Consider the following 15,959-nt stretch of genomic DNA (forward strand, 5'->3'; position numbering starts at 1 on the left):
AGTTCAATTACCCAGGGTTTACAAAGGCTCCATCAAACAAGAGACAACAAAGTATGACTCTATAATGTTGATGAGTTATGGGGGAGAGTGTTGTGTGCAGAGTGGATAGTGGCTGAGATTCATTATGTATATAGTATAATATAAAAAATCTGACTAATAGATGTTAAAAATAAAAGAAAGTACTACTATTAATATGGAAATTACATTCTTTTGTCATTTTATTGTCGTGGTATTGGAACTGGTATTGAGTATCAAGTCTGTTCCTTATTATCGAAATTGAGTTTGAAATTTTAGTATCGTGACAACATTATTATCTAGTAGTATTTTTGTTTATCCTCTCATCTCCATGTATCTGACCTAAGCTGCAATCAAACTGCAGGGGGGTTCATGCAAAAACGAATTTGCTGAAAAATGTACTAGGAAACAATGTTCTTATAAAGACGGCAAACTGTGAATGAATAACGGGTTGCCTGAGGGTCGGATTTTCATTATCATTATTATTTTCATTATATTCACAGGTGCTTTCAAGGTGGGAGCCAGTATGCTATTATGGTAAATTAAAGGTGTACTATGTAACTTTATGCCTTGTTATCAGCACCAATCTTACCTGTAACTTAGACTGATGACGCCACCTTCTAGTCTCTACGGAGATAGATATGTTTAATGTGTAATGGAATAAAAAAATCCAGGCAAAGCAATAACATTTCCAAGCAGGTGGCAGACCCTTCACCAAAGTTCCATAATTCATCTTTAATGACATTACCAGGAAAGCTGCCTAATCTTCTTTGATGGTTCAGATATTGTGTACACAGAGACTAGTCGTACAGTACAATGGTATGCTTGTCTTTGTTCTTGTGTTGTCAATTAGAAAATATGCACTGATGGAATTTTACCACAAGTCATAGACAAAATCCTGACCTGAGGGAATACATTTTACCAGCAATGATTTCATCATTCTGTATTTCCACATAGCTCATGTTTCATTTATTGTTGTTTATAATGTGTGCAGCTGTTACAGACATTCATGTGAAAAGTCATTTTTGGAGGGTAACCTGACTGGTCAAGCCATTTTTTTATACATACTTATGTAAATCAAAGTGGAGGTGGCTTACACAGTGATACTTTGCAGTGACATAATAATAATAATAATGCATCAGTTTTATATAGCTCTTTTTTGGACACGCAAAGATGCTTTACAAAGCTTTATTCATTCACTCCATACCTGGTGGTGGTAAGCTACTACTGTAGCCACAGCAGCCCTGGAGCAGACTAACAGAAGAGAGGCTGCCAATCTGTGCCATGGACCCCTCCGACCACCACCATCACTCACACACACACCACTTTTATACTAGGTAATCAGGGTGAAGTGCCTTGCCTAAGGATACAACAACAGTTTTTATGACTGGCGCCCACTGTGGCACCTGATTTTCCCAGTGGTCTCCCATCCAAGTACTAACCAGACCCGGCCTTGCTGAGCTTCTGATATCTGACAGGATCAGGCTTTGACAAGCTGGTATGGCCATTATGTTGGGGGTGTTTTACATGTATCTCTATTGGTGGAATGTTTAGGAGTTACCATGGTGACACAATGCACACATTAGCAAACACAGTCAAAAAGGTTATAAGATTGTCTGAAAGCTCAAGAAAAAATACAAAATGGATTTAAACAGCACATTTTCAGGAGCCTGTGATCAATAGTGTTCTGGTCCTGTGCTCTATCTTGGTGTTTGATTTTCAACAAAACTGGTGAGAGTGACTAACTGAAAAACTTGTGACTGTAATTGTATGTGTGATAGACTTGCTTAACAGCACAAATCAACACCTGTTGCTGTTCCAACTAAGTCAGTTCCTTCTGGGCAGATTGTGCTAACATATGAGATTAAAGTCTGATAAAGTGTCAGACAGAGCAGCGCCTACAGTACATCAACCCCCAGGGAAGTATCAATGCATAATAACGATAATCTATATGATATAATGTCCATCTCGTCTGGCAGGAGGAAGATGGAGGACAAAATCCAGGACTTTCTGCAGGAAATCAGACCGAGCGACAGAAATGATACAGCCATTTTCTCCCTTCAAGAATACGGTGAACCACAGTTTATCTGCATACACTCCACTGTTATATAATGCTGTTCTAGTGCTCTCTGAATAACTTGTGCTTGTGGGGTTAAGAGCTGAGTCTGGAGAGGGAGAGGGAGGCCTTCAGGAGGGCCACGGTGCTCCCTGTTCTTCAGCTCAGAGACGACCTGCTCTTCAGACTGAGTGAAGGACTGGACCAGACACTCAGCGCTGATGAGTCCGGCTGGGAGCAAGTCATGCAGCAGGTACAGTAACCGGCTACAGTAAGTACACCTGCTAGCTACAACTCAACAGCAACAAACAACAGCCAGCAATGAGGTTGTTTTCTCCACTGTTTTATTAATGTGGTTCACACCAGACTGATATTATATGTAAATCTGATTGGTCGAAGCATCACAAGAGTTCAACAAGCCGCGAAATCAAACTTTTGTTCAATCCAGTTGAGAGAAAAGCACTGACATCTTTCCCATCCACAAATTCACAAAGCTTTTGCCTTCTGAAAAATTCTCTATATTTTCGCTAAAATATGCTTTTTAACGCACCGTCCCAGAATGGAGTCAACTGCCAGCTGACAAAGTTTTAAGACCAACTTTTAACACCTTTAAAAGCTGTCTGGAGAAACCTTAACTTCACACACCCTCTCTCCCTTCATCTGTGCAATATCCACTTTGAGTTTGCCGATTAATCAGTCAGAACCAGAAGTACGACACCTGCTTCACCATGTGTTGGTTGGTTTGGGTGCTTCACCTTTGACTTCTCTAACCAAACCACAATGCAGCCCTAGCCATGCTGGCTTCACCTAGTGCCTCCGCTCAATTTCATTTCTCTCCAGGGACGAGGTCAGGAATCAGAATACAGTAGACGGTTTGCAAGAACCCCAGAAGTGCGAGTCCGGGCACCAGCCAATCTGCGAAGAGCCATACATTCTGTGTTGGCAACGATTCCCGGGATCAAGGATTTAAAGCCGGAACAAAGAGAATATTTGGTGAATTTTATCAAGGGGAAGGACATTATTGCGCTTCTTCCTATGGGATTTGGAAAAGCTTAATATACCAGTTAGCCCTCATTAGCGGAGCATTGCATACATCTCGACCAAATAGCACTGATTGGTTAAATAAAAAAAGTACCTGCATACTGGCGAGCGAACAAATTCTAATGCTGTGAGGTCAGACCGTTTCCACAAAGTGAAACCGGCTGATGAATCAGACTAAATACAGTCCTGTGTTTGGTCTGAAACACTGGTTAACTGGGCAATTGCACCAATTTGTGAATTCACAAATATTGTGAGAATCCATCTTACTGACCGCGTCATCGTTTTGTACCCTTGGACATTTCCTTCAAATTCCAAACCAGGCATACAACACTTCATATGTCCATGAGCCTCAAATCCCACAGATTTTTCTTGTTAAATCATGTTTACTCCTGAAATAATCCAAGTTTAGATGTTCTAGTTTATTCATGATTCAAGTTTTATCCTCACGATTTTGATCTGCTTCAGTCCCATGCAGGTGTTAATTTAAAAACCATCTTTTCTGTGCTGGTACATACAGTATAATTTATTTTGACCCCTTGTGGCAGGACTGGGAAGCCATTACCTTCCATGGCACTACTATATCTTTTCTAAGCAAATAAGCTCTTGCTGGAACTTTGGAATATTATGATGAAGTGATCTTGCCAACAAACTTTAAAACAGACTAAAAATGATAAATGTGTAGAAACAAGCATTGTGGTATTGTTTTTGTATTTGGTCCTTAAACTATAAGCAAGAAAAATAAAGTAACCCCATGAATTGTTTCTTCCTGCTATAATAAAACAGATTTCAACATTGAACTTTTGAAAATACCCCAACAAATCTAACCACCTTTCATAGCTTTTCTCACATTTTTTTTCCACCCCTCTTCAGGCTCTTGTTTATTGCTGCTTTTCTCATAAACCTTCAACTTAGAAAACCCTTTGGTAAACCACACACTTGAATGGGGAGATTAAGAACTAAGCAGGTGTCTTTAAAGAGGGAGCAGCCATTTTGTATTTTGTGTTTGCCTAGGATTTTTTTTCCCACAACCCCACATTGACTCTCATCCAATCTCCATGCTACAGACTAGAAACATACAATAAAGCATCTCCCTCATGAAATTTCTCTTTTCATGTTTGAGTTTTGCAAATGCTTCGTTATAAAAAAAAAAATTGATTAATGTTTAAAGTTCCTATATTTCACGAAATTAACTCGTGTTTTCTTGACATTGTGTACATTATAACATGGCTTAAAAGCTCACAACTCCAGGTATATTGATAAGGAAACAACATTATAATGTAGATCAGAAAACAACGTAATATGGGCCCAGAATGTAACTTTAGTATTCTGTAGTTGTGCAAAACCTTGCTGTTACCTTCCATATCTTCTAGTCACTGTGGGTGCAAAGCCTGATCCTATCTCTGTCCCAATGTACCTCCTAACTCTCGGGGAATGATGTGTGTCTGGCCATATCAGTAAAAATATTGTGGTCAAATAAACAGTTACATAAAGTTGCAATAGGAAATTGAGTTTGAAAATGATCAGGTTATAGAAAACATTTTTGTGTTCCTGTGAAAATAATCACACCAGACTAACTACAAAATTAAAATGAACTGGTCCGCTTGTGAAAATTAAGTAAATTAGCATTTTGGATGTTCATTTTGCAATTTGTGAACAATCAGAGATATTCATTTAAAAATAATTGTTTTTGTTTTAATTTTTTTTTTTCTCGCAAAATTATTCCTGTTGTGATTGGAGGAGAAGAGCATTATCACAAAAGAAAAGTGTAGGAAAGTTAGGTGATATTTGCTGATATGTTTTATTTACGCAAGAAAATACAGTGAATGTTGATGTGAAGTATCTAAAATATATGTAGTATCCAAACAAAGTACTTCAAGGTAATTTCTTATTTCAAACCTCAGAGTGTATAAATACAGTAACCCTGGTATTATAGTAGTAAGATGTGGTGTTTGTGGTGTTAACGCCATCTAATTATCTCTACAATAGAAACCAATAGCTTGTCAAACCTAAAGCTATACTATGCTCCTTTTAGTTGAAAGATAGACTAAAATAACAACATCTTTTTCATTTTGGTTGTGTTTATTGCTCTGAAAAACAAGTACCTTTCCTCTGAGTGAGCTTGCATCTCTACAATGTTGACCCTTTTTTGGCCTTGAAGAGGGGCCGTCTCCTGCTTCGGCAATGGAATGTTGTTCGAGAGGACTTCCGGGTCACTAAGGGATGGCAGCTTAGATCGCGGTCTCCTGACCAAAAGTACGAAATTACCCCGAAAAGTCAACTAGTAAAAGACTAAATAGTGTATATAACAGTCTCAAGAACGGGGGAAACATGGCTTCTAAACAAAAAGGCAAAAAGAGCGCTCAGGCAATAATGAAAGATGTCGATATGTTGTCGCACGAGGTTGCTATTGCTAGCCCCGACGCTACGATTCAAGAGGAAGACGCCGTTGCGGAGGAAGAAGACGTGACAAACAGAACAATACTCAACGAATTACGGGAATACAGGCAAGAGATTAAGGCTGAAATTGCAAAGACAAATTCCCGACTTGGTGAAGCGGAGAAGCGGATAGTGAGTAACGAGGAAAGGCTACAAGACATGGAAGAGGTGCTTACCTGCATGCTAAGACTGCAGGAGCGACTCCAGGAGAATCTGACGGACCAGGAATGCCGATCGAGGAGAGAAAACGTAAGAATTTACGGCGTCCCCGAGGGAGCGGAGGGAAGCCCAAAGGCAATGATCTCTTATATTGAAAAAGTTCTCAGAGAAAACCTCGGTATTCCAGCTACTACGGACATGCAGATTGAAAGAGCGCACAGGGCGGTGGGACAGCAGCCCCCGCCCGATGCCAAACCAAGATCCATCCTCGTTAAGTTTCAGAGTTACAGGATGAAAGAAGAGGTGATTCGCCTGGCATGGCAGAAAAAAGGCTTCAGTCTGGGAGGCCACAAGATAAGTCTCGACCATGACTACGCCCCAGCCGTTCTGGAAAAGCGAAAAGAGTACGCGGAGGCAAGACGCGCACTTAAGGAAAACAAGATTCGGTTCAGACACTTTATCCAGCGCGTCTGAGAGTCCACTACGAGGATGGCCAAACGACGTACAACACGGTTCAAGAGGCGACAGCGGACATGGCGAGACGGGGCCTGCCGGTGAAAGTGATCGAACAGCCAGCGACACTGTGGGAGAGAGTCCAGCGAGGAGCGTGGCAGCCAGCGCGGACCAAGAGGACCAACGCGGCCGGGAAGATCCCAAGCTTTAAAGACAAACTGCGTGCTTTCAGACGTCTACCAGGGGACAATACAGATTAAAGTATTTTGAACCATGGTTAGCGAAACAACCCTGGTAGGTTCAATAAAAAATAAAATAAAATAAAAAAAAAAAAAGAGAGAGAGAGCGAAATAATGAGCCAGACTTAAAGTGAATATTTAGAATATGGGTCAGGAGGGGTTAGGAGAGAGGAGTACTCTACTTATATGGTTGTCGTCATGGCTGAGGGCCCTTCAACCCCACAGGAGATGAAGGCTTCCCCTCAAACCTGCTACAGGTCAGTAATAGGACCACATGGTTGGAAGCTGAGAGAGTTCGGACTGGTTAATGTTCAGTGTGTTCATTTTTTTGGTGGCATTTGTAGTTCATTTATGTTTTCGGGGAAGTGTTTACGGTGGTTTGGTGAGGAAAGGGGAAAGGATAATAATAATCACATATGCAAGTCCAATCACTTGAAATCGTTTCTTTTAATGTAAATGGTGTCCTGAACCCTATTAAGAGGAGTAAGATTTTATCAAAATTAAAACACGAGAAGGCACAGATTGCCTTTCTTCAGGAAACCCACTTGAGTCAATCTGAACATATAAAATTAAAAAAGCAGGGCTACAAGTCTGTTTTCTCCTCCTCTTGCAAAGCGGGGCACAGGAGAGGGGTTGCTATTCTTATTTCACAAGCAGTTAACTACGAGCATATATCAGAACTACAAGATGAGGAGGGACGATTTATCAAAATCACGGGGAGAATTGAAGGGCAAGACATAACGTTTATAAATACCTATATACCACCAGGGAGCGACTGGTGTCTATACAAACACATTTTTGACCTTATGGTAAATTCACAAGGAGTAGTAATTTGTGGAGGAGATTTTAATATCAGATTGAATCCTACACTGGATGTGTCACATATATCCATTCGAGAAAACACAGTAACCAAAAAAATTAATTCACTGATGAAGGAACTGGGTATTACTGATGTTTGGAGGGAACTGCATCCTAAAAGCAGGGACTATACTCATTATTCTTGCCCACAGTGTCTACTCAAGAATAGACTATTTTTTCATGTTTAGTAATGACGTTTCAAGGGTAAGGGGGTGTAGAATTAAGACTATTGACCTCTCAGACCATAGTCCCATTTCATTATCAGTCTCTTTAGACAAAAAGGTCAGAAAGGTATTGTTGAAATTTAACTCAAACATACTAAATGACCCAAAATTAAAACAAAAGCTAAAAGAAGACATTAAAGAATTTCTTGAACTAAACGACACGGGAGAGGTCTCACAGATAATGGTATGGGACGCCCTAAAAGCTGTAATGAGAGGAAAGATCATTTCAGTGACCTCGCATCTGAAAAAAGCAAAGGAGCAAAAACTAAGAGTTCTTCAAGGAAGATTAAAACATTTACAATCTCTGGATAGTAACAAATGTAATATGCTAATGAAAAGGGAAATTAAAAAAGTACAAGGCGAAATTGATGATATTTTTACGCAGGAAACAAAAAAAAAATTGGTCTTTCTACAGCAGAGATATTATGAAATCGGGAACAAGTCCACGAAATTATTAGCATACAAACTAAGAAAACAAAGAATGGAAAACACAATTCACAAAATAAAACATCCTCAAACCAAGAACATTGAATGTAAATTTGAAAAAATTCAGGAGAGTTTCGAGACATTCTACAAAAATCTATACTCTCAACCGCAAACTCTTAATGAAACCCAAATCGATAGTTTCCTTCAAACCTTGAACCTACCAATATTAACGAATACACAGAGTGAAAAATTAGGACAATTAATAACAACCAAAGAACTCCAACAGGCTATCTCTAAACTAAAAATTGGGAAGTCCCCAGGACCGGATGGTTTTACCCCAGAGTGGTATAAAATTATGAAAGAAGAATTGTCTCCCATACTGTTAAAAACATTCAATTGGATAATACGAAATGGTACAATACCCCCATCATGGAAAGATGCTGTCATCTCTCTTATTCCAAAGGAAGGGAAAGACCGACAGGATTGTAGCAGTTATCGGCCAATTAGTGTGCTAAACTTAGATTATAAATTATTTACAGCAATTCTGGCCCGTAGACTCGAAAATCTTTTACCTGATTTGATACATTTAGACCAATGTGGATTTATCCAACAAAGACAGACAGCAGATAATATAAGACGCTCTCTTCATGTTATAGAACAAATAACAAAGGACAAGACCCCAGCAGTAATGGTTGGATTGGATGCTGAGAAAGCCTTTGATTCGGTCAAGTGGCATTTTCTGTATAAGGTACTGAAGGCGTTTGGTTTTCAAAAAAAATTTATCTCAATAATACAGGCCCTTTATGACGGGCCAAGGGCTTGTGTTAAGGTCAATGGGGGCCTCTCTGGCTTCTTCCCCTTGGAGAGGGGGACCAGACAGGGGTGCCCGCTATCACCTCTTCTATTCGCTCTTTATATCGAGCCCCTTGGCCATCTTATCAGACAAAATAAGAAAGTTAAAGGGGTTACTGTGGGGGGGGGGGAACAAAAAGTTGCAATGTTTGCTGACGACGTTTTGGTCTATCTGGAGGAGCCTGATGAATCATTTGAGGAGTTGATGTCTTCTCTGGCCAACTTTGGGAAGCTGTCTGGTTATAAATTGAATATAACTAAAACGCAGGTGATGACAATGAATTATACCGTATCTGAATCATTGCAAGCAAAATACAAACTAAATTGGGGGGCTGAGTCATTAAAATACTTGGGAATTATTCTCACAAAAGACTTATCTGAACTGTCAAATGCAAACTATGGCCCATTATCCTTAGCGATAAAATCAGATCTACATAGGTGGAGCCTTGTCCCATTCCTGAACTTAAATTCAAGGATTTTATCGGTGAAAATGAATGTTGTACCAAGATTATTATACCTATTCAGAACTTTACCTGTTGAAGTAAGTGATACACAATTCAGGGAGTGGGACAAATGGATTTCCCGCTTCATTTGGCAGGGGAAAAAACCAAGAATACGTTATTCTGTTCTTCAACTAAGTAAGGAAATGGGGGGAGTAACGCTACCATGTTTACAATACTACTACACGCCTCCCAGGTCATTCCCTTGTTACAGTGGTGTAACCCAGAGGTAAAAGCCAATTGGAAGACAATAGAATTCAATTTTTCCTCCAAATTTTGTTTACAAGCCTCAATAGCAGATAAAAAACTGGCAGAGCAATTGGAATGCAAGGGTCCATGGCTAAGCCACACCCTAAATATATGGCAGAAAATAGTTAAAATATGCAAAATTGAAAATATGCTAATGTATTTTAGATGGTGTGCTTATGACACAGACTTTAAACCAAACAAAAATGACGGAAGATTCAAATCCTGGATTAATAAAGGGTTAACAACATTTTTTTCCTTTACACATAAAGGGACACTTCAGAGTTTTCAATCCCTGCAGGTTAAGAATGGTTTGGAACAGGCCGACTTCTTCAGGTTCCTCCAGATGCGCGATTATTTCAACAAGCATTGCAAGATTGGAAATCCGACACCAATCGAAACAGAAGTTTTTAAGATCATCAAATCGACATATGATGCGTCTATAAGAAAAGCTATTTCCAAACTGTATAATGTTCTCCTTCATGCAAGAAATGATACCACTCTACATATCAAGAAAAAATGGGAAAACGAAGCAGGAATAATTGTATCTAAAGAAAGCTGGGAAAACATTTGTAATTTCCAGTGGACTTCCACAAGTTCATTGACATGGAGAGAACATTGTTGGAAAAATATCATAAGATTCTTTAAGACCCCCCAACAAAGTAAATATAAAAATGCAAATGCCGAATGTTGGAGGAAATGTGGATCTATGGCGGCGAACCATTTTCATGTATTTTGGGAATGCCCGGTGCTACGACCTTACTGGTCTGGAATAAATAAAGCTCTAAATGGTATTTTTGCAGTTCAGTTACCTGATGATTTTTCATTTATGTATTTGGGTCTAAACACGGTCTTGGACCGAGGAGGGGATATTAAACTACTACAGGCACTTCTAGCGGCCAGCAAAAAATCAATAACTAGGAAATGGCTAAATCCAACCCCCCCAACACTTGAGGACTGGTTTGATACAGTTTTAGAAATTTACAAAATGGAGAAATTGACATACATTCTAAGAAGTACAAAGGGACAAATTTTATAAGATTTGGGAAAAATTAATCCAGTTTGTATCCCCCTTTCGGGCTGATTTTGATTGACTTTTTGGTAAATGTACCAGGTAATGGGGTATGGATCCCCTGACTCCACCACGCTCACCGAATTTGTTTCTTGAAGGGTTGAAATGTTTGTTAAATGCTGTCAAGTAGGCCACCTCACACTGTTGTTAGTTAGTTAGTTTGTTCCCTTTTTTTTATTTATTTTGTATTATTATTATTTTTATTATTATTATTTTTATTCACTTTTCGTTTTTGAAAAAAAAAAGTTCGAAAAGGACTCTGATCTTTCTGTAATACCACAGACTGTAAAGATGCAAACCTTTTCTAATAAAAACATAAATGAAAAAAAAAAAAAGAAAATATAGGAAATGACGTTACTACTGCTGCTGCTACAAGTAGTTACATTTCTAGTATGCTTAGAAAATAAGAAATGACAAAGGTTCTATCACAATGACTACTCTCTGCTACTACTACTGTTACTAGCACTGCTACTACTACTGCCAATTACATTACTTGTATTCGTACAAAAAAGGAAAGGACGTGGCCAAGCTTTGATGACAATTACTACTCTCTACTACTACTACTGCTGCTACTAGTACTGCTACAAGTTACTTTTATGCTTTTATGCTTAGAAAAAAGGAAATGACATGGAAAACGTTCTATGACAATTACTACTACTACTACTACTACTACTACTACTGTTGCAACTGCTACTACTACCATTACTGCTACTAGTTACATTACTAGTATGCTTAGAAAATAGGAAATGACATGGCAAATGTTCCATAATAATTACTACTATTACTGCTGCTACTATGACTACTACTACTACAACTACTGCTACTACTACAGCTACAACTAATTACATTACTAGTATGCCTAGAAAATAAGAAATTATGTGGCAAAATATATACTATATATACTATACTCTACAACTACTAGTAGTATAGTAAAGCTGCTACTGCTATTAGTACAAGTTGTAAAAATAACTAGATTTCATGTTGTTGTTTTATTTGTTTGTTTAAATAAAATTCAAACAAAGCCTTCCTCCATTCACTACTACTACTAATAGTCCAACTAGTCCAACTATTACTCTCTCACCTCTGTTTCACTTCATTACTACGATGACTTCTACTACAGTTGCTGACTATTAATTTCCATAATTTCATTAAAATTCAAACATCTTCCTTCATTCACTGCTACTACTACTGCTATTGCGATTCCTATTACTATTGCTACTAATACGATTACTACTACTACTATTACTACTGTTACTGCTGCAATTTTTGTAACTCCATCTTATTTATATCTGTTTCCAATAAAAACAGAAATTCATATACTCCCTACACTACTACTGCCACTGCTATCTCTACTACTATTACTACCCCTTCTACTCCTACTACTATTTATATTACTAGTACTTCTATTACTACTACAACGGCAATTATTACTACAAACTATTCCAAGTACCTACTACCCATACTACCACTACTACTACACTACCACTACTACTCCCCCCACTCCTAGTCCTACTGCTTTTTCTACCAAAATAATCCCTCCACCTCTCCGCATCTCTCTCTTCCACCTCCGTTTCCTGTCCTTTAAAGTGCAGTAGCTGACAGCTCTACAGCTCTGTCAAAACACAGCCTTACCTTTAAACCACTTTTTTTTTCACTTTCCTAAACCTCTGACGCTCTTCCACACAAACATTCTCACACACCACCCATTGTTTTGTATGGATTCTACTAAAGCAAAAACTATACAGCTAACACAGCCCTGTATGCACTACTACTACTACTACTACTACTGCTGCTACTACTACTACTACTACTACTAAAAGAACAACTGTGTACATCAGTCATTCTTGTAAAATCCATATATCATTCATTCATTTTGTTCAGTTCATTTTTCAAAATAAAACCAAAAATAAGCAAATGAAAAAATAACTGTTTTCTTCATTATTTGTCTCCAAAACCCAAATGAAAAAACGGATAACAATTTGTTTAATTTTTTGATTTTGTGTTTAAATGAATAATGGAAAAAATGGATAATGGCCGTTTCCTGTTTCCGTGACTTAAACTACGATGCTGAACTGATCCAGGACTGAACCAGGACTGAACCAGGACTGAACCAGGACTGAACCAGGACTAAAACAGGAAACTAAACCAGGTCTCAGGACTAAAACCAGGTCTCAGTCCTGGTCTCAGTCCTGGTCTCAGTCCAGTCTGGTCACGGTCTGAGTGCCAGTCTCAGTCCTGGTCTGGTCCCAGTCTCAGTCCTGGTTTCCTGAACACCCGACAGTGTAGGGGGGCATCATTATTTGTTTTTTTCCCTTATTAATTTAAACACAAAATAAAAAAATAAAAAAGCAAATCGTTATCCGTTTTTTACATTTTTTTTATTTTGGTTTTGGAGACAAATATGAAGAAAACAGTTGTTTTTTTATTTTTGTTTTCTTGTTTTTGGTTTTATTTTGAAAAACGAATGAACAAATGATACATGGATTTTTTTTGTAACACATTAATTTCCCATTTCTACTAAAATTCACATACAAAAACAATTCACATACTTCCTGCATTCACTACTACTACTTCTACTATTAATACTACTACTAATACTAAAGAATAACAGCTGTGTATATCAGTAATTCTTGGAACTAAATAAATTTACATATTTCTATTAAAATTCAAACATAAATTTACATACTTCCTGCATTCACTACTACTACTACTACAACTACTACTACTAATATTAAATAATAACAGCCGTGTATTTCAGTAATTCTTGTACTACTACTACTACTACTACTATTATTATCAGTACTACTACCTTAACTTTAAACATTTTTTTATTTTTATGTTTTTTTCCCCTTTTTTTCTAAGCCTGTGTGATTCTAGCGAAAGTCTATGCAGTTTAAAAACACAATGGAGCACTTGCTGTATTACCACATGACATCACAAGGTGGAACAGAGTGTTTGTGATGAGGAAACACAGATCAGAAAAACAGCGTAATGAGGACCCTTAAAACAAAACTATGCAGCCAACACGGCCCCGTCTGCGCTTTTGGTACTGACCCAATTTTGGCGTAGTCGGCAGGATTACAAATGTCCCCGACCTGTTCCGCCGCACTTTTATTTGGGATTGGGAAAAGGGGTGCCGATGCGGGGCCCCGTGTAGCATATTAATAGTGTTTCTTGGCGTCTTAAAGCTCTGGCCTTGATTCGCGAGCAGCCTCTTTGCATGAGAAGGAGCGCGCTAACAAGAGTGCACAATCCGCTGAGGCCGACCCCAGACGTGAGAGCGGAATGTTAAGTTTGGAGAGGCCATTTTGGTGCACGCAATCTGGGTAACTCCTTTTAATGCGTATTCATGACTTAATAAAGCATGAACAAAGACTGAATTCATCGTGAACAAATATTATTGAGGATGACTCAGGCTTAGGAAAGTACTTTTAACCTCTTAATTACAGAGAGAGTGTTACGCTGAATCGACTTTTTGAGCTTTCCGCCATTTTATAACGTCGTTCCCTCATCGAAAACATGCCTGAAGAGGTTTTAGATGTCGTCCATGCATGTTTAAGTCATTTAGCGATCTCTCCCAGGCCCTATTCTCCCAATTCTCCACAAATATTCAAAAACATGATACAAAACTGTTCACTACAACTTCACAAACCTGACTAGACGTGCAGTAGTTTCATCAGCGGAACGCACTGTGGTTGTATCTGTAGTGCTCTGAAGGGGGAGTAGTTTTAGTATGGAGAGCAAGGGGTGGAAGGGCTCAAAATAGAACAAAACTGAGACGAATTAAACATTTTATATCTGTTGTTTTCGTCAAAACTTCCGTGTTAGCAGTTAATACTCTATAGAATTGTAATACCCCATCTTTAAGTATTTTCTAAGCTTGTTCTTTCTTAATAAACTATAAACCAATAAACTGTTTATTATTCTCTATTTAGCAGCCTTCAACCATGTTTCAACTTTTATTTGGTTAAAAATGTATGTAAAAAGTAAAAACGTGCAGGAGAAATAATTATTTCACTAATCGAAAAAATTATCGCAGACTCAGGGCCTGTTTACATGAGAATGTTTGCGGGTCAAAACGACATCGTATTTTATCAGAAATGCCTTTCGTTTAGATGGTGACGGCGTTTTTGGGGCTTAAAAACGCAAAAATCTGAAACGACCCTGCAGAATAGAAAAGTTGAATACACTCCGTCTTCACTGCCCAAGACACAAAACTCTGGTCAGATCTGCTCACATCGCGTAAAACTTTACATGACATACATCACCACCTAGTGTCACCACCGAGCCGCCTTAGATGCATACCCAATCCAATGTCAACACACTTTTGCGTCACCGTATGCACGCAGATTTCCTCCCGAAAACGCTCGTCTAAACGTGTAATAAAAAGTGAAGACGCGACGCCACTTTTTGCGTCTTCTGTTCAGACCGTCATCATATAAACGTAGCCTAATTGACAACAAAATGCTGTTTCTAGGTTTCAGATGATATCACAATATTCAGGCCAGTAATATTTAAAACAGATGAGGGTAGCTAAAATGTCTATCTATATTACTGTATTTTCCAGGCTATTAGACATGCTCTTAAGCCTCTAACCCCATCAAAAAATGACNACATTTGTGAATCACGTAACTTTTTCTTTTGAGTCGAGAAATACTTTTATGAATGTTGTTGAATATGTTTGTAAATCATGAATTATATCTGTGAATGTCGTTATATTTGTTTCTGGAGCAGGAAATGTATTTGTGAATGGCGTGATATTTATCTGATAATAAAGACACGAACCTGACTCCATAGAATTAGTTCCATGATTTTGATCTTCTTTATGATCCGTCTGCGGGACATGACCCTGTGGAAGTTGTTTTATATATTGTAAACATTTAATGGAGATTAACCATAAATCAATCCTAGAGTCTGGTTTGATTTACCAGGACAGAAATAACATTGTTTTCCTCATTAAACTTTCCAGAATTTGAAATCCTTTTCAAGAAAATGAGTTTCTTGAAGGAAAATAATTTAGTAATTTTTCTTTTACTAAACATAAAAATAGCTTTTCTTTTGTTTTCTCTCAAGCCTCTGACATTTAACACTTTAAATTTTATTGAACAAAAAATGATGTTCATTTGTTGTCAAGTGCTGAACCTGAGCACTTATAGACTTTAATGATTTATATATTTAACCCTTCTTCAGTTGAATTATCAAAAGAGGCTAAATTTAACTCCTGTTGAGTGAGAAAACACAGACATAGAAAAACACACCGAATGAAGTATTTGCTTCAGTTCACACTTCTCTTTCTTCCTGGATTTTATTGCTGTGGTGAAAGTAGTTTTGGTTTCTGTCTCCTTGTTTGTTTGTTTTTTGGCAATTTAACACACTCTTACA

General features: G+C 38.1%; 1 protein-coding gene across 4 annotated transcripts in view; it reads right to left on the reverse strand.

Annotated features, from left to right (window-relative positions):
* Positions 1 to 15,959, reverse strand: part of LOC110162058 (NACHT, LRR and PYD domains-containing protein 12-like) — a 75,173-nt gene that overhangs the window by 32,938 nt on the left and 26,276 nt on the right. The window lies entirely within an intron of this gene.

Source organism: Boleophthalmus pectinirostris, unplaced genomic scaffold, assembly GCF_026225935.1.
Source record: "Boleophthalmus pectinirostris isolate CB_2022bp ecotype Guang Dong unplaced genomic scaffold, ASM2622593v1 HiC_scaffold_1, whole genome shotgun sequence".
Classification (NCBI taxonomy): Eukaryota; Metazoa; Chordata; class Actinopteri; order Gobiiformes; family Gobiidae; genus Boleophthalmus; species Boleophthalmus pectinirostris.